Source organism: Chiroxiphia lanceolata, chromosome 5 (genome assembly GCF_009829145.1).
Source record: "Chiroxiphia lanceolata isolate bChiLan1 chromosome 5, bChiLan1.pri, whole genome shotgun sequence".
NCBI classification, from domain to species: Eukaryota; Metazoa; Chordata; class Aves; order Passeriformes; family Pipridae; genus Chiroxiphia; species Chiroxiphia lanceolata.
The window spans coordinates 4,240,905-4,264,923 of record NC_045641.1 but is presented as its reverse complement, the minus strand read 5'-3'; the positions used below and the strand labels follow the sequence as shown (position 1 = coordinate 4,264,923).

Here is a 24,019-nt window from a genome sequence, read left to right as displayed (position 1 = left end):
TGGTGAATGTTCACTGCTCCCAAGCCTTTCTCCATTAGCACTTGAAAACCCCAGGTTCCTTCACAAGCCATCCTTGATGTTTTATAAATGTTATAGCTAAGAGATCATTTCTACTTTCTTTAATACATTTTTTACAGCTGCAGCAGAGATATTATTTCGATTCAGGCTGCAAACAGTCATCCTGAAGGAGACCTGAGTTACCTCTCCTGGGATGTTTCTGAATCAGCATATGCTCCCCAACCTTAAGCCAATAACCTGCTCCAGGACTCTGTTTTGCATTTACTGTGCAATCTGAGGTGCAGAACTACACAGGAGCATGATGTTACCTTAGAGATACCAAAAAGCTTTCAGAAGAGGACTTGACCCTTTGGCTAAGTTTCACTTGGATTAATGGGGGTGTTTCCTTCTGGAAAAATACCTAGGTATGCAGGAAAAGGGGTGTTAATAGTGTTTAGATTAGAAATGATGCAACAAGTACTGCAGCAAACAAGCCTTCTTAAGGTTCAGGAAGAAGCCTGACTTCAGCCTAGAAACCTCGGTAAAATCTGCCTCTGTGCTACCTACAGTGTTTCTTCCCAGGGATTGCTAAAATAAACCACCAGCTGTCTTAAAACTGTTGGTTTTTACTCTCTTGGTGTCTGATGAGAAAAACACACACTTTCTTCAGGATAAGAGTCAAGTGTGGAAGCTGCCAAGTCATTGGTAGCTATGCAAGAAGCCCATAATGATCCTACTGGAGGAGGAATTAAAGCAATGAGACTTGAGTTACTTTCCTTGGCATCATTAGGATCCTACCCAGGAAACCACACAGTGTGAGTCCCAGCCCAGTTCATCATCCAACATGCAAACACTGGGTTTGTGCTGGAGGAGGCACAAGAACTGATCAGCTAAGCCAGTTCTTCTTGAAGATCTGCTGGGGTCTCGATTTTGGGTTTAATCCTCCCTTCCTAGTGACTTCAGGTATTTAAGCAAGAAACAAAAGTCACAAAGAAAACACCAAGGGGGGAATTGCTCATTTCTCCTGTGGTGGGTAACCTCAAATCTGGTGGTGGTTAGTAAAACACTTTGCTCTAAAATATGCATTGTATTTAAAACAATAACTTTGCTGTTAATATTTTTTTATTCATCGTGCTATCCAGCGGTTTTCCAAAGCAATGAACACAGTGATGAGGTTACTTAGGTTAGTCCCGTGGTTTTGAATTCAAGGGCAATCTTTTTCCTGGATCCAGCTGGCATTAGATCAGATCTGTGAATCCCACTTTTTTAGTTTTGACATGAAACAATGTCAGTTGAAAGAGTCCATGTACTGGAGATGTGTTTTCACGTTTTAGCTCCCAAACACTGGATCCATGCCAAAAATAGCCAACATATAACTTCTTTTTAAGCAGAAATATTACAGCATAAACCTGTACACATAATGAGCTCACCATTTCCTTCGGTTGTGGAGGGGAGGCTGTTACTGCAGTGCATTGGATAAGTTGCTTTTGAGCAGTTTAAGGTCTCTGAGATGCAGCCCTGCAGTCAGAGCTGGCTTTCTAGGCTTCCTCAAACTGTGTTTCCTCACCCCATGCCTGAATTTAGCATCTGGAAGGATCCTTAAAGCTATTTACAGGGGAGCCCCAGTGCCCAGATGAGCACAGCTCTCAGACCAGGCTGTATTTCTGTCTCTGATTCCAAAGTGTGGATAGAAAGCTGTACAAAATGCCTGGCAGCTGTATCCCAGAGAAGCTGCATCCCATTTCCCTCTTTAGCAGGAGAAGAGAAAAATACGTGAAGGAGCAGGACAGCAGCTGCTATAGATGATCACACAAATCCATCCCACCCCACAGCCCTGCTCTTGCTTTCCATAACTGCAGTGGGCAAGACGCTCACGGGGGATCCAAACTAATCCTCCTCTATCTAAGCTACTCTCTTGGGCTTCCTCCAGTCAATGAGAAGCCTCTTCTGGGAGCAATTCATCACCCTCCTGACCTTAGGGAGAGCCTGGATGAATGGCTTAGACAAGATGCCTCATAGAATCATAGAATGGTGTGGCTTGGAAGAGACCTTAAAGACCATCCAGTTGCCAGCCCCCTGCCTTCCACTAGACCAGGTTGCTCAGAGCCCCATCCGACCTGATTCCTTCACTGAAATGGTGCTCAGGCATTGGGACAGGCTGCCCAGGGAAGTGGTAGAGCCCCCATCCCTGGGAGTGTGTGGATGTGGCACTTGGGGATATGGTTTAGCGCTGAACATGGTGGTGCTGGGTTAATGGTTGGACTCAGTGATCTTAGAGGTCTTTTCCAACCTAAATTATTCCATGATGTTATGAACATAATATAGAAAGAGTTCTTTTTATAACAAAAAGTGTTAGAAAATTGACTTACAGAGTGATTTACAGACCCCAGCCACTGTATGTGTCTGAGACAAGGTCTGATCTCAGAAAGTTTTTCTGACAGTGTTGCACCAGTGAAGGGAGGAAGTTTTACAGACACCTTCCTCTGCTACATGCAGTTGAAAACAAGGTTTTAACTGGCCTAAATTTTACTCATTGCATCAGAATAGTAATTCTACAGGCAGGAAAGTTAAGTTTTTGCAAGGGGATCTATGCCTAGTGACTTTTGCCATCTTATCCCACAAGTTCTGCTGAGATCTTTGCTTTTGGTATAGCTCAAGGCCAGGGCCCAAGCCTGAGACTTTTCCTCTTTGCCTGGGAGGAATAGGTTTGTACCATTCAATAAGAAATTATTTTTAATTCAGTGCTTATTTCAGACTCACACTAAACAGTGTTTCTACTTTCTTCTACTGTTTTTTTTTCTACTTTCAGCCTTGCCCTAATAAAAAGCTGCTGCTGTAGCTTTTTAACCTGTTGGGTTAATGCTGATGTAGGCCATATGTTCTTGCCCTCCCCATCTCTTCACTTCTGAATGTTACAACTGAAACACAAACCTCTGAATGCCCAGGGATTTCCAAAGGCCAGAAGACATCTGCTTGCCATCACAGGTGTTTGCAAGTTAACACAGGGGTGAAATAACATTAGTCAGTGAGATTCAGAACTGACTCAAATTTCTGAAATCAGACATAAATGCTGCTTTGATGAAGAATTAAACAGAGACAAAAAAACCTGAAACATGGGGAACAGCAAGAAAACAGTTGCCAAATGGGTCTCCACCATTCAACCTAGAGTGAAGACACCCCAGCCAGCTTGGGTACAGGAATCAGTCTTGCTGCAGCAGGAAGAAGTGTCCATGTGGGCTCATTTTCCTCTGTTTTCAACAGGGAATGTATTACAGCAGCTTTATGGTTTCTGGATAGGTGTGTCTGCAGCAGGGTTCAAGCCCAGGCTGGATGGGGCTCTGAGAGAGCTGGTCTAGTGGAAGGTGTCCCTGTCCATGGCAGGGGGTTGGAACTGGATGATTTTTAAGGTCCCTTCCAACCCAAACCATTCCGTGAGTCCATGGAGGCAAGTGTGAATTTGGAACCCATACCAAACCAAAGAGGTGAAATGGGGAGTGGTGGCTTAGGGACATAATGCATGAAAGAGGGAGCTGTGCCAGCAGAGATGAGTCCCACAGGCAGGTCACCTTTCCTGGGGAAGCCAGCATCTCAACCCTCAAGAAAGATGCAAAATGAGTTTGTCTCTCCAGTAAAACTGGTATTTTCACTCTCCATAAATAGAGTGCACATTTGCTGTGTCTATACTGATTTCCACAAGAAAACATCCCATTTTTTTTTTGCAGCAGGATCCTATTGGCTAAGGCAAAAATAATTCCAGAAATCATTTGGTTCTTCAGAAAGTGTGGGAGTGCTTGTCCCTGCTGCTGTCACTTCCCATCCATCCCTTTTATCAATACACTCTCTTCCAGTGAGGACTGCTCAACAGCACACAATAAAATTGATTCATTACTCATTTTCTCCTTGTTATCTTTCAATTGCTCCAGCTCTTGATACCACTTAAAGTGGACATTAGCTCTTCGTAACCAGTGTGCAAATGCTTTCTCTCCAAGCTTTCATTACATATATTTTCATTTAGTCTCATTACACCATGTGTCCTTCTCATGAACTTCTTATAGCATCTTTATACAAGTTTGTGCATACTATGCCATGGTAAGGAGTGAAAACACAAATGGATTTCTTGGAAAAGCTGGCCCGGGTGCTCTGTGTGTGTAAATGAGAAGTGTTTAGTGCTAGAAAGTGGTTTTATTTACAGGAGCTGGCTCTTGAGATCTCCAGAATAAAAGAGGCTGAAATCACTAAGAGCGAAACTCAACTTCTGTGCTTGTCTTTGCCATGAAAGCTAAATGGATTAAACTCCAGGAGGAGCAAGACTTTCTGTTTATAATCAGCCTTGAAAAATGGAGGTGGGAGATGAGAGCTTTGCTTTGGAATAGGAGGCAGGATGATTTGAACTTCTGTATGCTTTGGGAAGGATGACAGCAACAGAGAATTTAAGGTAGTTTTGCAGACTCTGATTTGTCTTCCGGGAGGAAAACTCTTCCTAGTTACCACCCTCATTTAGGGTTTAATTCAAAGATGTTCAAAGCAGTGTGGCTCCAGTGCAGCACAGCTCATAAGTACCTGCTTTATTCTGCCATATGGGTTGTGATGCTGTGGGGAATCTCTGCTCCCTACTGGAATCTGTGGGACCAGGGTTTCTTCTTGGCTGTGGTTTGGATTTGGGACTCTTCTCACCTGAAGGGCCAGAACAAGGGACTTCACAGGCTTCTTCACAGGCTGCTTTAGTCCTGGGAGACATTTTACTTTGCTCTCTGACAGGGCATGACTGGAGTGAACACTCACACATGGAAGTTAGGAAGCCTCAAGCATAGATACAATATTTGATATTTATCCTGGAGGGAGATGAGTTTCTTATCCAGGTCCCTGCAGTGATTTTCTCCCCCAATTACAAAGAGGATTAATACTTCAGATGCAGTTAACTCAATATATCCTGGCTCAGCCAGATGAGCCTTAAACATTTTATGGGATCAGATTTCTTTTTAATTAAAGGAGCCCTTTGTTTCACTGTAGCTTTGAAAGTCTTATTTATCATTAAATTCTTTAGAAGTCTCTCAGGAAAATAATTTCCTCTTCCCGGTTCACTCAGTCTTGCATCTCCTATCTCTTGTCACCTGTAACAAAGTGCTGTAGGAAGGAGCTGTGCTGTATTGCTTTCATGTTCTCCATCAGCTCTGATATGGATGGTTGTTATAAAGCTTCATACATAATATATGCCATGTCTTAAAGCAGCCCTATAAACGACTGTACAGCTGTAAAGGTTTCTTAACTCAACTTGCCTCGAGCTACCAGCTATAAAAAGGTATTTAAGCAGATTAACATTAAAACTACCTGGTGAGATGAAAAATGGGGAGGCAGAATGGCCTGGTGATGGATCCTTGGACTGTGACCAGTCACGTGGGAAAGTCACCTTTCTGTGCCTCCAACCTGCAAGCGCTGGCACTAATCACTTTTGGGAAATTGTTCCATAATCACATGGTTTGCCCTGACAGGAGCCACCTCTCTGAGCTCACACAGGGAGGATTTTCCAAGCAGTCCAAAGGAAATGTTGACCCTTTCCCACTGGGTCTGAGTTTCCTCTGCCTCCTTTGAAAATGCTGCTTTTGCTGTGCAAATGCCTTTGAGTGACTTTGCATGCTGAGTTTTCTGCCTTTTTTCTACAGCAAAGCTGGAGAAAAGCCTTTGGAGCCTGTTCTGCCAGGAAGCACAGTCCCATCCATGTTGGGAAAGCTACTTTTAGTGGCTTGATTTTTTTGAAAATTTGAGCTGAAAATCAAGTGTATTTTGAAGCTTGTCATGTGGAAAATTAAATTCCTTTCCTACCATGACACCAGTTGTTACTCAGCAGAGGAGGAAGACAAGTCCTCTGTCCTGTGCTGTCACATTGATCAGATTGGGATCTGTATCTGTGGTCATGGATCACTGTTCCCGTCCTATCACAGGGCTGGGCACAAACCATTGTATAGGGATTGAAGGACATAAAAGTTATAGTTGGAAGGGACCTTAAAGATCATCTAGTTCCAACACCTGTACCATGAGCAGGGACACCTTCAACTAGACCAGGTTGCTCAGAGCTCCATTGAATCTGGCCTTGAACACTTCCAGGAACAGAGTGTGGAAATTATGGCAATTTCCCCAAAATACTGACATTTCCCCAGAAAAGAATCCCAATTCCTGCTTCTGGGATGCAGTCTTGGGTACCCTAGAAGCTCTCGAAGGTGTTATTGAGCTGTCTAAGGAGTGAGATTAATCTGAAGAATCAATTTGAGGTGTCAGTTTATCCCCTTATACCTGGTCAGTGCAGCCAGTCGAGTCCTGAGAGCAGTTCAGCTCACCCCTAAGTTTGGTATCTGCATTTGCTCAGCTCTGTGGTTCTCCAGATCCCACTGACCAACTGGCTGCTGGATCTCCATTGACTTTGAACTTGGACACTTGGGGTGGGATTTGGTGGCTTGAACTAGAAGACTTTCCAGGAGATAGGGCAGAAGACACGTCAGATGTCCCACCCTTTCAGAGCAGTAGCTGGAGGCCAGGTGGGACACCCTAAGACAAATCAAACAGCACTGTACATCTCCATTGAGACACTTGAATCCGTCTCCTGACCTACATGGAGATGCTGACATCCATTGACAAATCCCAATTAAGTGACAGTGACGCTGCACTTGCAGTTTAAGAAGCCATTGTCACATGAGCTTTCACCCCTGATGTTGCTTTTCAACAGACAATATTTGCCCTGGCCCTTTCTTGTTGGCATCTCTTCCGAAGTCCACCTTTGGCACAGCTCCTACTTTTCACTCTTTGTTTATGCTAATGGATAATGAGCTGCCTTTTGTGGATCCTGGATAAATAGGATATTTCACAGACAGTAACACAATCAATTAATTGACTCTAATCATGATTTGTTTACCTAAACAGTACTTTAAATCCAATGCTTGTCAGCAATCAATTCCTCTTGACAGGACTGTGCAACATCCTTTTGTTTGTAAGGAGGCAAATTAAAGGACATTGAGATGAGGACTAACAAGTTTTGTCAGGGTAAAACCTTCTCTCATTTTACATTATGAAATTGTGGATGTGAACAAAAAAGCAAAAGTTTGCATTGAGCAAACAAAAATGTGCTTTGTCCTGTGTAAAGAGTTGTGTTCCTTTAGACAAAAACTTTCTTTCAGAGCACTGAAAGCTCTTCTTTGCTCAAAACACCATGCCAAGAAGCTTTACATTTATACCTCACATTTACAGTGGATTATAAAATCAAAAAGGAAGTAGCAATTAGGTTGAACTGCACAAAATCTCTGTCTTATTAAATGTCCTCAGCTCTCACTGACCACGTCCCATGCTGCGTTTTAGGATATCAGATCAGTGCCATCATCTAAATCGGAGTGGTTGACTCAGATGGCACTGTGGGCTCTGTGTGAGGATGTCTGCACACAGTCAAAATCCAGTTTTTTTCCCCCTCCATGATCCTTCCAGGGTCTATATGTGGATTATGTAAGAGTACAGCCTTTATTGTACCCACTGGGATCCAGCAAAACCCAGGTCACTCTTCACTGAGGGAATACTCAGGAAAGAATCCTGGGTTTTGGGTCTGAAGTTGTATCTCATTCCCTTTACAGGAATTTGTGGGCAGCCGGGATGGGTGTTGTGGATTTTTGCTCTCTCTACATGTGGCAGCAGCTGCAATTTTTTTCAAGCTTGAATTTTTTGGGGGGGTTGGCTTCAACTTTGTGACAGATGTAGGAGCTGAGTCTCTCTGCAGGATTCAGAGTGGGTGTGAATTTCAAATAGACCAGAAGCTGCAATGGGACCAAAGCTTACTAAGGCTCCATACAAGCCTGGGGGTGCCTGGATGTAACCAGACATGTCCTGGGCAGGCTTATTGAGAGTCCAGAAGTGGAGAGGAGGCTATCAATGTCATAACAAAGCTAAGGACTTTGAGGACTTGCCTTGAGCAAAGATGCTTTCCTAGAAGGTGAGATCCTGGAGTCACATCCACAGCTGGTTGCAGCCTTTTGGGCTTGTTAAGTGTTCTTAAGTCACTTAAAAGTGTTCCTACATTCCTAAACCCTGTTGTTTGCAATAGAAAATTAAAGAAGGATTTAAATTCTTAAGTGTGTTTGTGGACCTGGCTTTTAATTCATCTAGGTTTCAGTTTCTCATCTGCACGGTGCTTCTTCCCTAAAGGCAAGATTTTGGGGGAAGCAAAGGTTATTCATTCATCTGTGTCCAGTGGAACCAAACAGCAGCAGAGCAATCAGGCTTTTGCTGCAGGTATATTTTTCTGTATTTGTTTAAATTTATGTGGTTTGATTCCCAAACAGTCCATCAAGAGCTCCAGGGCACAATGAAAGGGAAGTCCCAAACTGCTGACTGTGTGCAGAGACCCACAGTGGATGTCACCTGTTCTGCTGTGTCCTCGAGCTTCAGAGGAGAGTAAGAAAACATCTCATTTAAGAGGGATATAGAATCACAGAATCATGGAATCATTACAGTTGGAAAAGACCTCTAAGATCATTGATTCCAACCATTAACTCAGTATTTTTTATTAAAAAAAAAATAAATAAATCCATCTATAGGGGCTGAAAGCTAAAGTGGGGCATTAACCTTCCTCATCCTCATTGACATCCACACTTTGCACACCTCAAAGAATAGTCCAGCAGCAAATCTTTGCCAAGACTGAGGAAGAGGGAAACCAGGAGAGCAGAAATCACTGTGCTGCAGAGGGTGATCTGTGCATGGAATATTAGTTTTTAAAATCTTTCCTTTCAAGAAATTGTATCTTAGGCTTGTGTGGTATCAGTGGTGCAGGTAAGACCTGTGAGCACATGATGTTTCAAAAAAAAAAGGAGTGGATTTAGGAATATTTCAGAGATTTTGCATTATCGCAGATGGGAGTGGATCCTGCATAGCTGCATCTCTGGAGTGTGGGGATGAGGGGTGTAATGGGAGAGGGGTGACAGGATTTGCTTTGGAATAAAAGACTCACTGGGTTGTACAGTTATAAGGTACAGAATACTCAGTTATAAGGTACAGGATATGGCTTCTTCAGCAGTGAATTCTTCAAGCAGTTTATAAAGCCAGGGTGTTATTCCTCTCCATTTTAGAAGTGGGGAAACAGGCACAGAGGCTGTCACTTGTCAGAAGTCAGCCAGACTAAAGCCAGGGTCACCTGCAGACAGCAATGAACTACCAAAGGGGCATGGTCTGAAATGAGATCAGAAAATTCATTTCATGGGAAAACCCCCTCTGTTTTCTTCTTTATTAGCCCACAGCCATGTCTTGCTCAGTAGAGTTCTAGTAAGGAAAGTATTTATACACCTTCCCTCCCGATCCCTGGACTGAGGTAGTTAGTCCTGAGCTCATTATGACCTTAAATATGTTACCTATTACCTTTAATGGCATATTGTAGACTTCTCCACTCATATGCATCCTTATTAAATGTGCTTAGCAACCTGGCAAGGAAGAAGTAGAGTGTCAGCCTCTTCAAATTAAAATAAAAAATCAATTATGCTCTTAGGGGCAGATGGAGATTAAGCTGAATACAATGTACATTTAGTCTGTTGTGGAAGCCAGGGCCTTTATATGCAATTAGGGACATTTCATTCTTAATCTTCCTCCTTAATACTGAAGGAGCCATTAAAAGAGCAAAAGCCATCCTCAAACCTGTTTCATAGTCAGCTTCAGAGAGATGCTTCCAAATGCATCATTTTCATCTTGGTATTGTAAAAAACCTCAAAATTACTCATGTGACCTTTTAAGTCTTCACTGTTATTTTGGGGATAGTGGTGGATGGGGGCTGGAAGGAGGAAGGAGGTCAAATGGGTAATTGCAAGATTAGGGTTTTTTGCAAGGAGAGATGTTCACCAGAGAAACTTGAGCACAGAGTGTCATGGAAAGGCTTTTGGGCTGTTGTGGGAACGTGCTGAAGCATTTCTGCCACAACTGACCAGCTCATATATCCAGTTCAGTACCGAAACTGTGGAAGTGCCTGAACTGGCTTTAGAGCCCACTGTGCAAGGAGGGCACATGGAGAGACAGAACGACCCAATATTTTGCATGTTCTGGTACAGAATTCATTCAACGTGCAGCAAATGCTCTCATCCCCCATCAGGGTGCTGCAGCAATGATGTGAAATGCAGATGTGATGCCTAATTTACACTTTTTTATAAGGTGTGGGCTCCTGGTCATACCCTGTCAGTCTGAGGTTCTTGTTCTGCCATTACAGAGATTCCTGTATTAAAGGGAAGGGAAATTGAGAATTTACTTGTTTGACATCACAGAGCTGGGCAGAAACACCACTGTTAAGTGAAAGCCTGAACCACTGTGCTGTGTCTGAGCTCTACATCCATTTCTGTTGCCACAGCCTTTCCCTGGAACTGCATTTCTGTGTGTGAGATGTCAGCTCCTCCTGCCTCAGTTTCCCCAGCCTCCCTTCCCAACAGCAGCTCAAAGAGGCTAAACAAACCAGGAGACATTTTCCTGTCAATGAAAAACCTGTAAATACTTGAAATAAATAAGGAAGCTGTTAGTAAGTGGTAGAAATGAGCAAGTTCTTGATATGAGAGTGGATCTTTTCCGTAGTGCTGGCACGATCAATAAGGCTCATAGCTACGAGCCTCAGTATTGAACCTCAGCGCTGTGATTTATTGGATATAACATGTGCTTCCTTTTCATTTACTGCTAAGGTGGAAGAGGTATTGTTTAGCACAGAGACCACGCTTTCTGGGCATTCTTGAGCTGCAGGCATGAGGCATTGGCTCAGCTCTTCCAGTTATTGTTTAATGTTAAAGCCAGTTATTGCCCCTCTGTTGAATAGTCACAACTCTTATGCAGCGATTTCTGATCAACAGGCAGCAAAAATAAATAAAATTTGGTAATTAAACTGCTTTGGGCTGTGGAATTGATGGGTGGCTCTACAGGTGGTGTATGTGTCCTGGGCAGGGCTCTGCAGGGCAGCTGCTGCTGGAGGCTGTGGGGATGCCTGGCCCTGAGAGTGGATGATCCCTTTGCCCTGGTATTCCTTGAGTTGCTTCAGGAGAAGGGGTACAGCCAGGGACCAGCTTTTTACCTTTGCAATCACTGCACACAGGGCTGGTGGTGCCAAGAGGTCTAAACCTTGTGAGCCTATAACCCAGTGAGCGTTACTAAATCCCAAGCCAGCAATCCCTTTGCTGTTCACAGCGTTTAAGAAGAAGGGGTCTTACTCTGAAGCATAAAGAGGGAGCTTAAATTTTGGATTAACTTCACTTATGCTAATCTCTCCTTCAGATCATGCCTTAAACACCTGCCTTCAAAGCGCTGGAACATCAGACAAAAAAGGGTGTCTTCGAAATGCAGCCTAAATCTGATCTCCAGGAGATGGCACTGTGAAACTAGTCTTCCAGCGTCCTAATACCAGCTTCCAGGAACCAACTTCTCCCTGAATTAGGGCTGATGGATAAAATGAAGACAAAGGTGTAAGTAAGTGATAGCCGTGGCCCACAAACTGCCATGAATTAAGGGCTTGGTGGTGTTCTTACCTCCTGTAAAGATTGTGATAAGGTGGTTTGAAAACTGTAAAACTTAGAAGCTGAAGGCCACGGTTTGTTTGAGTGGAGGGGAAAAATGCAGAGTAGCTGCACCCTGAACTCAGGAGCAGCCCCAGACAGAAGAGATTTCTGTGACAAAGGAACTAATAGGAGCTGTACTTGTCCTGTTGGTCTCCTTTCTGACATCAAGCTCCTGTTAGACACTCTTCATCCTTCATCTCACTCAGGTTGGACACCTCTAACCATCCCCAAATAATTCAACAGTGTCAGCTGCACAGTCTTGCCCCTTTTTCATTGCAGAGCAACTCGATGGGAGCATCCCAAAAGCAGGCAAATATCTCCCAAAGTGGAGATAACCATATCCTTTGGGTATAAACCTGGCTGCCACCAAATAACTTTTGCCCTGTCTGATAGTGTTTATCACAGATGAAAGTCCAGAGCCTGAGTTTTGCTATTTTACCTATAGAAAGGTTGGCTCAGATCCCATCATTTGCACTACCTGCCATTTACTCGTGTTTATGAACACAGACTTCATCTTAGCTCCATGTTAAGCCTGTGGGATGGTCTGAGTCCTTCAGGAACCTGGCTAAATTTGGACCAGAAATGGATACCCAAATGCACAACCATCTACATATCCCATAATGACTCCCAGAGTATTTATCTTCCCAAGCCATGGGAAAAGAGAGGAATTAAGAGTGTTAATGCCATAATCTCTAGTGTATTTGTGCCTCTCTGTGTAGGGGATCTTTTTACCTCCCCATCTGCCCTCCAAAAACTTGAACCTACTGAAAGCAACAGCCTAGAAAATGGGAGATATTTTGTGTCTTGATAATCTCATCCTGGAAAACAGGAACTGTTGATTTCTGATATAAAGTAATGGGGCTGCCTGAATTTCTCTGGGTTGAACATGTTTCTTGTGTTCAGCTATGGAAAACTTGGGATGTGAACAAATCCTTTGGGAGTGATCATCAGAGACAAGAGCAGACGGATGATCATCACAACTTGGGTACTTGGTGCTCAGGTAAATCTTCTTCTATCAGTGCAATTTGCATAAAAGTACTTAAATAAAAAAACAAACAAACAAACCCCAAAACCCAAAAAAACCCCACCAAAATTTAGATGTGAAACTTCTCTCCCAACTTAAAATACAAGTTCAGGTGGTTGCCAACAGATGTGGCATTAAGGAGCATGTACAGCAGTGAAATTAAGGTATTTGCTTTAGATCAGTTGAAGATACATCCCTGAGTGTCACTGAGGCTGGAACTGGAGCCGATCTCAGCGTAGTTTTTCTGCCAAGGCTTAAATCCATTTTACATCTTGGGATACTACACAGGGACAATTCAGTATTTCTCGAGGTGCTTTCTTTTTTTCCCAGTGATTTAGGCAGTATTAAAATGAAATCTCTCAGCTATTACTGCAGTTCCTGTCCACTAAACCAATTTGTATTCTCATCTATGAGCAAGATGCAAAGTCTTTGCTGCCAACAGGAGCTGTTAGAGTCATCTTCAGATCAAATTTGATATAAATCTGCACTTTTCATTCATATCTGAAAGTTTTATGATAGCAGCCACTTAGAAAACTTCCAAAGGAATTTTGTTCGTTAGCTTTAATTACTATTAATTTATTTTTCATTCCACCTCTTTGGACACCATCTACAGAGCTAATTTAGATCACAAGAAGTCATGGAGACACATGGGCAAGGAGAATGCTTTCTTCTATATCTCTACATACAGGGCCAATTGCACTGTCAGTGTCTCAGAAATAGTCTCTAAGTAAAACTAAAAGAGGGCAGGACAGAGAAAACCAAGGCCAAGAACAGAGAAGGAGCTCCAGAGAAGACAGTGGAACCAAAACTCCTCAAAAGAGCACTTAAGCTTGAATGGAAATGAAGCACAGAGGCATGTGATGTTAATGGAAAGGAGATGGAGAAACCCCTGGAATGCTGTGAGAGGCACTGTGGCCGTGTCCCTGAGCTGGATGATGGTGGTGTCACCCACCACCACCTTTGGATGAAAATAGGCTGCTGTGAGAGGAGTCTCAGTGCAACCTAATTCAGAGCAGCTCAAAAGGAGTGAGAACACAGACATGGTGATTGCAGAGCATCTTCCTTTCAAAAGTATGTTGAAACTCTGAAATGTCACCATGCTGAAAATGTCACCCACTTCCACAATCATCTGGAGAAACGGGACTTCAATGTTCTCCTGGCATCTGTTGGGTTTTTTGTCTTACTTTGAAGTTCTGACAGTGTTCCTTTGCTGTTTTGAAATCCCATCCAGCCTAAAGCCTGAAAAATGCTTGATTTGTATGTTTTCCAGGAAATCTGGTGGAACAGGAGAGGCTGAACCCATGTTCTTGGCCTCTCAGAGATGGAATGTGAATGGCAAGAACATGGATTGTGGTGAAGAAACACTGTCTGCAATATTTGCTCTTTTCTCCATTTTTCAGTATCTTCTCCTCAGATGTATCCCAGAAACAAATCACATCTTTCTTCATCTTTATTCCACTCCTCACTTGTACAACAAAATTGCTGTGGTGTGCTGGGGTGGGTGTCTGTGAAAGGCTGGTGGAAGAGAAGGGGGTTGGAGAGAGGGGAAGAGAAAGGGTTTTGGGAGATTGAGTGATGAATCCCCAGCCAGAACCAGTGAAAAGAGTGCTGGTGTTTGCAGTGGGGCAGAGAGTAGGTGGGGTCACCTATGGGAAATCAGTGCCACCTCTCTGCTGTGTCCTAAAGTGTGAGAACACCCTCCCTGCAGCACTCCTCTGCTCCTGCAACAAGGGATGCTCACAAAATCAACCTGGAAGCTTCAAACCTCAGCTCAGAAGCGACAGGAGAAACGCAAGTGGAGTCAGCCACTTGCATCTGAGCCCGGGCAGTGAGATGTAAATTTGGCCGCCTGGGTGTGGGGATGGACACAGCAGCGTTTGGGGTTAGTTTCACCGTGGAAAGGACAAAGCCCAGGACTGGTTAATGTCCCTTCCTTCCGATCTCCTCCAGACCTGTTGAATGTGTGTGCCCCGCACCAGCCCTGCACCAGCATCCCAGAGGATGCTCCAAATGCATCCACTCGCATCCTCAATCCTACCAGGGGCGAGGCCCTCGCCTGCCTGAGGGGAGACGGGAGCCGGGGCTCCAAAAACCCCCTTCAATTCGCATCACGCACCCTCTGAGCAAGGCTGCAAGAAAGAGAGCAAAAACCCTGCAAAATACACCCCCAGCCCCGCTGCTGAGCAAAGCGGGGTAGGGGAAGCTCCGGGATCTGCCGGGTACCGCCGGTCGGAGCATCCCGAGTAACCCCGGCTGCAGAGAGGGGTTTATCCCCCTCCCACCCACCCCTGGGGATTTTCTGGCATCCCCAGGAGCGGGAACAACCGGGGCGGGGGGCATGGGCAATGGTCTCTGGCATGATTTTCCAGCTCTGCAGCGGGGATGATTTTCTCGAAAGGGGGGAAAAAATATAAATAACCAGAAAAATCCCGCAGTGTGTCTGTACGTGCAAACTCCCCCACGCCAGCACAACCGCACACACCGACGTGCAGCGCGATTCTGCCGCGAATCCCCTGCAACCGCTGAAGAAAGAAAAAAAACACCAAATAACCCTAAAGAAATAACCTGAGGAGCAAAGGAGGGAAAGTTGTGCGTGTCCCTGCGCGCCGGGAGGGCTGAGGGTGCCCACCAGTTGATTTTACATCCTGCCTTGTGCCTTCGCCTGCTTTTCTTTACATATTTTATTTATTTTCTGCAGCGGGGAACAAAACAGGTAATGCCGGAACCCGGCGGAACAGAGGGAACGGGCGGGTTGAGGGATGCGGCGCATTTTTCTCTTTCCCTCTTTCCTCATCTTTCTTTCCCCATCTCCCTCCCTGGAAGTTTCTTCGCGACGCGAAATAAGGAGGAAAAGCGAAATAAAAGGCGGCGGGGAGGGGAAGCTCGGAGACAGAGCTCCGGTATTACAGGCTGTATGGTATTTTATGGCATTTTATGGCATTTAAGGCGCGGGCGGCCAGCCCGCGTCCCCGCTGCGCGCTGCCCCGCACCGCGGAGCGCGGCCGAACCGCGGCATCAATCCATCAACCCCGTGCGTGGATTTCGTCCCTCCACGCGTGGATTCCATCCCTCCCCCGGCTAATTGCTCCATGTCCCTGCCGGAGGCGCGGCTCGGGGTGGGGTGGGGGGGGCGCGGAGGCACCGCGGGGGCGCAGCCGCTGGGGAAGGGGGGGGGGTGTGTGTGTGATGGTGTTGGGATGCGTGTGTGATGCTTTTCGTGGGTTTTCTTAATTCCTTTTCTTGAAACTGCTGAAAAGGGTCACCGGAGGAGTTGGCTGCTAAATATATATATAAAAAAAAAAAAGCCCTAAAAAGAGCGGCAGGCATGCGCACTGCGCGGATGCCATATTGGAATGAGTGTGCCGCGGGTGCGGGCGCAGGGACGGGGACGGGGATAGGGACGGGCGTGCTCCGCTCCGCGCTGCTCCGCGCATCGCTCCGCGGGGGGCTGGCCGCGGGGAAAAACACCCCAAAATAACCCAAACTCGCACAGGTAAGGCACCGCCATCTGCATTCTCCCCCCCCCCCCCCCCCGCCACCCCTTTCCCAAACCCTCCCGGCTGGCGTTTCCCTTTATTTTATTTGTCGGGTTTTGCAGCGCTTTGGGTGGAGGGAGTCTCTTTCGCTCTCTCAAAAATGTATTAAAAGTATTATTTTCTTTTTTTTTTTTTTCGAACGTGGGAGATGGGTGTAGGTATTTTTTTTTTTTCCCCCCATCTTTTCCAAAGGGGAAGAGCGCGGTGGAGTTGTTGGGAAGTGTTGGCGGGCGGCTGGGGCTGAGCCCCCGGCCGGGACCGGCGCTCGGAGCCGCTCCCCGGGCTGGGGACGACGGGGGGATCACGGGCGGGGCTGCGGTGCCTGTGAGATTCACCACGAGCGTGCAGGGGGTTCTTTTTACCTCGTCGGATCGCGTTTTAGATGCTCTCATTTCTTCCCCCCCCCCTTTTCTTTTTTTCCCTTTCCCCCCTTTTTCTTTATCCTTCTTCTTCTTTCCCCCCTTTTTTTCCTGTCCTCTTCCTTTTTCCCACCTTTTCTTATTTTTTATTTTAATTTTAATTTTTAAAATTTTTTTTTAAAGTAATACCCATCGTTTTTCTGCTCTCCTGACAAACGCTTGCGCGACCTCCTTTAAAATTTACAACGCTCACGCACATCGCGGAAAGAGTTATTTGGGGTGTGCGGGTGGGTTTCTTCTGAATCTGCGGGGGAAAGGGGACAAAAAAAAAAAAAGCCGCTACAAAAGGCGAGAGGGAAGGAAAAAAATGTAAGAGAGAAAAGAGAAGAAAGCGATCAGCTCTGCCAAAATATGCAGCTCTGATCTAGACGTATTTTCCCGTAGCGCTTCCGAACTGCGGTAAATGAATATTTATAAAGCTTGTTCTCAACATGGCGGGTTAAGTAAGGTGTCTTTAAAAACTGAAAATAAACATTTTGAGAGGAGGAAAAGAGGGAAGGCGAGGTGCCACACGTTGGGTTCAACTCTCTTTTGTTGCTCGGAGAGGTGCGCTGGTGGATTGATGCGGAGGGATGAGGATGGGATCCATCCTCGGGGTCCTCCCCCCCGCAGGACTCGGTGGTGGGAAAAGTACCGGGCATTTGTGTGTGCCGGGAAGGGACCTGCGGAGTTGGGAGCGCGGCCGATTTGCCTTTGAATGCCAAAATTGCAGACGTTCCATGAGAAAGAAAGAAAAAAAAAATGCCGGGAGGCAGAGCGCTGATTTATTTTGCATTAACAGTAGACAGTGTCGTGGGATGAGATGTCCTGTTGGAGCTGTCAAGCCTTCCTGGGCGCAGTCAGCTGGGGATGTCTGGGGTGGGTTTTTTTGCTGTTGTTCAGCAGAAGCACTGTGGAATTGCTCTGCACGGAAATTTGGGCTGCAGACAAGTGACTTTAGCAGTGCAACCAGCGTCGCTTTTGCAGAGAGACGCTTAAAAGCCCGCAGCGAGGGAGGCGAATCGCAGCTTTGGCAAAACAAGAGAATGAGCGTGCGAGGAGTTTTCGGGGAGTTTGTGCCCTTCCCCGGCTGCCTTTTCCAAATGTGTTTTCCGAGGGAGTGTAGGAGCGAAGGCTGCCTCAGAGGCAGGAGAAACTCCCCTGTTCCCGTGCAGGGAGCACTTCGTTGCTGGTGTTCCGGAGTTGTTTCACCGTGGTTGTGAGGTGTTAACTTTGGAGCCTCGATGTTTTGTGGCACGGGAGGCGATGGGATGCTCCCGGCATCGCAGGCTGTCAGTGCCCGGGGAGGGGTGGAGGAACCAGGGAGGATCCTGGAGCGGGGGAAGAGCTGATCTGCCAGCCCAGTTCCCTGTGCCTCTTGCAGATGCTCCCCACCATGATTTCGTTTAGCAGGAGCGCTTGGAGATACTCTTTGCAAACCTCAGGGTGAGGTTTCCCATTCTAAAAGGGCTCTGATCCATCTTCCCACCCATTTTCCCCCTCCTTTCTCCAGCCCCTCCCAGGACCAAGCTAGCGGCTCAGGGAACTCCCATTGCAGGATGTGGTGGGGAGGGGGCAGAGGAGCAGACCTAGGGAAAATTGTGATTTCTTATCAAAATAGCAGAAAACAGCATTTATTACAAGCAGAGGGGCTTGGAAGGCAGCTGTCAGACTGGTGGGACTTGGGTGGCAAAATCCAAGAGCTGCAGTGGAGTGGTGTCAGCCCGTGGGGTTTTCTGTGGGGTGGGAAGGGATGGAGCAAAATGGGAAGGTACGTCCCGGCTCTGCCCCCATATCATGCGTCTCTCCATCCCCAAATCTGCTGCCCCTTGGACAGGACAAGTTTGTTTTTAAAATCAGTCTGTGCCCCTGGTGTTCTGGGGAAGAAAGTCGTGTAGCAGTGACCTGGTGTCTGAGCAGAGAAGCAGCTTCACCTGGTTGCGTGATGGGAATGTGGGGTTGGAGGGAGTTTGCAAAGGTCTCTGGAGATCCCTCTGTACCTGGGGTCTCATCCCTCTTCCCCCAGTTCACCTTTTTCCCCTGTGCCTTGGAGGGACCTACTTAATAATGGAAGAAGCAGCTTGAAATGGCTCTTCCCTTGCAAACTGCCCTCTCTGATTGGAGCACCTTGCTTTGTGTCAGCGTTGCCTGTCTGAGGCTCTGCAGCTGACACCCAACCCCGGGTGGGGTGACCCCCTATCCCCCCACTCTTGTCTCTTTGCCATGGGACAGCCACACAAGCCAAAGGGACTGTATTTATGGGACCACCTTGCTCCCATTTCCCTCAAGGAGAGGGAGGTTCTGTTGCTGCATGGACCCCAAGCAGACTCCTCCTTCAGCACCAGTGAGGTGCAATAGGGTTAGCTCTGGTTGTACCAGGCAAACCTCCTCCGAGGAGTTTCTTCCTGCAGTAGCAGATGGGTGCTGGCCAGGATTTAGTGCAGTTTGTTTTCCCTCCCTAGAAGCCTTTAGGTAAAAACAAATTTGATTTCCTTTGGTAGTGGCAAAGGAAAAGGAGGTGAGGCAAGTTTTCTCTCTGGGGTTGGGACTGTTACCTGGGTGAGCAGGGATGCAAATGGCTTTTTTTTCCTCCTTTTTTCCCCCCCCTCTCTCCAACAGATTATTTATGAAAGGGAAGAAAATATTCTCACAAGTCTAATAAATTCAGTGCTTATAAAGGATTAGGTCCTAATAACTCCTGTGATAAGATGGAGGCTCGGTGTAATCTGTAACTAAGTGAAAATCTAAAAGCCATTTAAATAGATACAGCCAAGAGCTATCGAGAGACCAGTACACTATAAACAGCAAGGAAATACCTTTTGAATGATTTAAGGAGTGCACAGTGTAGTGGGACAGAAAATACATTATAAGCAAGATGGTATAATTTCATTTATATATTGAGAAAACATTTACAAATATTCAACAGATGTTACATGTGGCAGAGGTGGAGAGTGTGTTTTGCACAGATGTAGGAACATCTGTAGAAGACAGTGTATAGTTATATAGCTGTGATTATGAGTGATAATTGACTGGCTGGACAGGCAGTTGATGTTTTAATGAAGTATTTATTAAAACTTTATGGTGGTGTTACTAGAAATAAAATAAACACCACAAGCATCAACTCTTCAGGCTGAGGATGCTTTTCCCCCACCCTTGGCTTGTGCTGTGCTGAGCTGTGGCCCATGAAAGACATACATGTATTTTGAATCACTGTTTCTGGCCTTTCAGAGCCATGGGATGCTGACCTGATATGAGAACGTCAGTGAGGGGACGTGACTTTATCTTGCTGACAGGACATGGTAGACAAGGTGCTACCTTGTTTCTTCAGCAGATATTAGAAAGAATTTCTAGAATGTGAGGGTGGGGAGGCCCTGGCACAGGTTACCCAGAGAAGCTGTGGCTGCCCCTGGATCCCTGGAAGTGTTCAAGGCCAGGTTGGACGGGGCTTGGAGCAACCTGGGCTAGTGGAAGGTGTCCCATGGCAGGGGGTGGCGTGAGATGATCCTTAAGGTCCCTTCCAACCCAAACCATTCTGTGCTTCCTCAAGGACCTTTTGCTGGCTAAACTCATGTTAGTGTGGGGTGAGGGCATGGAGGGAATCTGAGGAGATTTGCAAGGGTGGTGGTGGTTGAAGGAGGTGGCTGGTCCCTGGCTGTGTCCAAGTGACAAAGTAAAGGAGTTGTGGAAAGCTTCAGAACGTGAGACAAGTAGCCAAAACTTGAAGCAGAGCAGACAGAGGTGAGTTTCTGAGGGTTCACAGAGAAAAACTAATGTGGTGACCACAGGCCCCATGTTTTAGATGACCTGAAGGTGTCAGAAGTATTTTATTATTATGAATATTGGCACAGAGTGTATCAGCTGGTGCAGCAGGGTCCTCAGTGCTGAAAATTGAATGATTTTGCTATTGATAATAGTGATGCCACTTGTAAATATGAGTTTGTTCTATCATTGTAACATGTGGTCCCTGATAGCAGGGTGGGGTTTTTTTTAGGATTAGAGTAGCCAATGGTACCTTTTCAGTATTTGAAACTCATCATGTGAAACTGTTGATCTTTGCATGACAGATCCTGATGAAACCAGTCAGATCCATCCTGTGGGTTTGTTTTTTTTTTTGCCAAAAGATTCCTCTTTCCTGCATTTTCTTTGTCTAGGGTATGACTACTACAGTGATTAAAAAGGTTTGAGCTGCAAAATAGGAAAATACAGAAATAAGAGCAAAGACTCCATCACTGGCATTTAAAAAACTCCTGAAAAAGTTTATTTTGAGGTTGGCCTTTTGCAAGACCTAAACAAAGCATTCTTGGGAAAGCTGATTTGGAAAATGTGTTCACAGTTACTCCCATTTTTTATGAATCAGAAGCGTTGTTCTAAAATTAAATAGTAATAAAAAGAAAGAAAAAACCCACCCCAGGCAGTTCCTGAGAGCTGACCAAGAGATCAATTCTGAGTAGGTGTGAGGCTTGAAAAAAGGTATGTGCAGAATCTTTGCTATTTTTACTCTCACTCATGATTCTTGCTTTCATGATTAATGCTCTTAGCATCACTGGGTGACTTGTGCAAGGGAGTCCTATTTTCCCGGGTAAAGTCCTGAGACCCAATTTGAATATAAGTTATTAGAAAGTGCTGCATTTATTGGCTTGGCAAGGAAGGTGAATTCCCTCCACTAAAGTCCAGGAGGTGACATTATCCTTGCCCCTGCAGTGTGGGAGATCTGACAAGGCAACCACAGGTTGAAGATCCTTAGAGTCTAAGGGGCCATAAGTTCCTGTGGAGACCTCTGTGTGGAAAGCAATAGCTTTCCTGAGTGCATTAAAAATACCACTTTAAAGAAAGGACAGGAAAAAGTAATAATTAACTGTTTCTTGGAAGATGTTTTGAGCAAGGTCCAGGGTGGGAGCTCAGTGCAGGTGTCAGACCAGACTCCAAGATGCTCTGTTGGATGGGTGATGATGGGGAATTAAACCTGGATGTCCTGGAGCAGTTCACGTTTGTTTTTTCTCAGAGAAACTGGGCAGAGTTAGCCCTGTAAATATGACTTGTAGGGCTCTTGAGTTAAAATGTCTTGTCTTGTGGAATTTGGTTCTGGATAGACCTTGTCAGGGGTCTGCTGGCTACCCTTACGTGCTTGGCAGAAAGAATAGTCCTCCTCTTCCTGCTGTGAGTGGCTGGGGATGGCTGTGAGGGCTGGTTCTCCTTTTTTTTTTTTTTGACAAATCCTGTCCCTCAGTGAAGCTGCCTCTGGATGTAAAGCACTGACAGGGATGTGAGCATGTGTAGGACTAAGCCCAAGTGCTGATCAACTGTGCTGTTTCAGTGAACCAAACACTGCCAAGACCTGAAATGTCATTTTTCATAAGAAGTGTTGGAATCAGATGGCAGATGTTTGCTGGATTCTGGTTTGCATCTTGTGGTTTTGGTTTTTTTTTTGAAAATGGCTGTGACTGCTGCAGAGACATAGAAGGCGGAACTGATTGCCCTGGACAACAGGAATTTTGACTGATGAGGGACTTTTGAATTGGGCTCTAAATTAAGTCCATGAAAACAGTGTTTTGTGTTTCCTGCTGGGTGAGTTCTATCATTTGGCTGATTGGTCCCACTCAGGGGTCTGACTGATTGATTTGATCCATGTGGCTGGTGTTTTGAGGTGATAAGCATCAAATGATGGGAGTTGGAACAAGATGATTTTTAAGGTCCCTTCCAACTCAAACCATTCTATGATTCTGTGGCTTTACCTAACAAGATGAGATGTCTCAGGATGATAAGCAGCTGTTTGTCTTCAAGCTACCCATCTAAAAGGCTTCCTGAGTTCAGCTGGGTTTCAAACACAGAGGTGGGAGAAGACTAGGATGTTGCAGGTGGTTGCTGTGCTTCTTTCCTGCAGTTCTTTTTCCTACTGTAAAGGGCACTGGGGACATTGACCCAACCTTCTTCGTGTCCCTGATTCAGCTGAGAGCTACAGAAGATGCCTAATCTTAAATATGCCTTATTCCCAAGTAGTTTGTGTGTGTTGGGTACTTAAAATGAGTAGAAATGCTCTACCAAAATGGGGTCAACCTCATGGAAACTGCCTGTTGAGTCGTGGAGAAGGTGGCAGCCACCTAGTAGGTGACAGAACAGCTGGAAACAGGAAGGATTAGTATGTGATGACCTCCCTCTCCTTGATACGTGTGCTTTGTGGAATGCTGAAGGTGTGGGGGTGTCTGGGGTTCACAGGGGAGAAGGCAGGATACAGATGGAGCAGTAATGCCTTCTTCTCCATGGTTAAAACATCCAGCTCACTCACAAGAAGGAAAATTTAATGAAAAATTGCCCTTCATTCAGAGGTTTGATGTAGCCCTCAGTGCGGCAGGTTTTTATGTTAAGTCCATCTCTAGGTCCTGGTCCATATTTGTGCATAAGACAGCCAAGAGCGGGATGTGTACCCAAGTCTGTGTGTCTGCCTGTCATCTCTCTTATTTCTTTTCTTAATACTGCAGGGCTTTTTGCTGTAAACAAGTTAAGAGTCTCTAATTAGGTTTATTTTACTTTCTGTTATCTTACTGCCATTTATCTCTGTGTGTATCCTGAGCTCTGGAGTGTGCCAGGTAGGGAGGATGAGAAAATTACTTTGTGAAGTGGGTTTGTCTCTGTTGGCATGAAAAGTATGAGGCATTTGGCACCAGAGCAGGATGAGAGGAGAACAAGGACCAGCTGAGTTACGAGGGCTGTCACCACCTTGCATATATCCTTTCTCCACCACTCATCTTCAGAAAAGTTTGGTTTCTGTCCCTTTTGGCTTTGAGGTGGACAATCCAGACCATCCCTGCTCTGGTGGTTCCCTAGTTTCCTGTTTCTTCATGTTTTCCCTCCAGGCTTAGCCATTTATTTTCTGTGCTGCTGCAGAAATGCTGCTGAGTGGCTGGAGTAGGAGGACTAGAAGGGACCTCCATGGCTTGTACAGACCACCTCTTACCCCAGGGCACAACTGACTGTACCAAGATCTGTTTCTGGACAGATCAGCATCCTAACCCCTCCAAAAAGCAAGACTCTGTGGCCTTCCAACAATCTATCCCACTTCTTCATCAGATTCATGATCACTGACTTCTTCCTATGCCCAGATCAAATGTCCCACCCCACTGCAGTTTAAACCTAAGTTACCCTCTTCGATCCATGAAGAAGGTGGAAAACAGATTATACTCTTTCCTCATTCAGCTGGTTTTTATATGTTTGAATATTGTGAACATTCCTAGTTCTACAGATTATATGGGATTTGTTTCTTCCACCCCAGAGTACAACACAGAGCTGTTCAAAGCAGTAAATTTCCCTTAATAAAATCCTGTGGGGTCTTCAATATGAAAGAGAAATTGTCACTTGATATAATTGAAAACATTTGGCAAGGGATGCTCTCAAATAAATAATGGAAAAAAAAACCCAGGAATTTGGAAGAAACAGTCCTTAAAAGGTTTCCAACTGGTGCTTTGTCTGAGAGGAGAGACAGGCCCTTTTTCTAGGAGGTAAAACTTAGTTGATGTGTTCAATAGC

The 24,019-nt window shown here is 45.5% G+C and overlaps 1 protein-coding gene across 1 annotated transcript in view; it reads left to right on the top strand.

Annotated features, from left to right (window-relative positions):
• Window positions 1–15,944: 15,944 nt before the first annotated feature.
• SFMBT2 (Scm like with four mbt domains 2) overlaps window positions 15,945–24,019 on the top strand; it is a 122,590-nt gene continuing 114,515 nt past the window's right edge. Inside the window, 1 exon segment of the mRNA XM_032688517.1 lies at window positions 15,945–16,057. The gene's annotated coding sequence lies outside the window, so the exon portion shown is untranslated.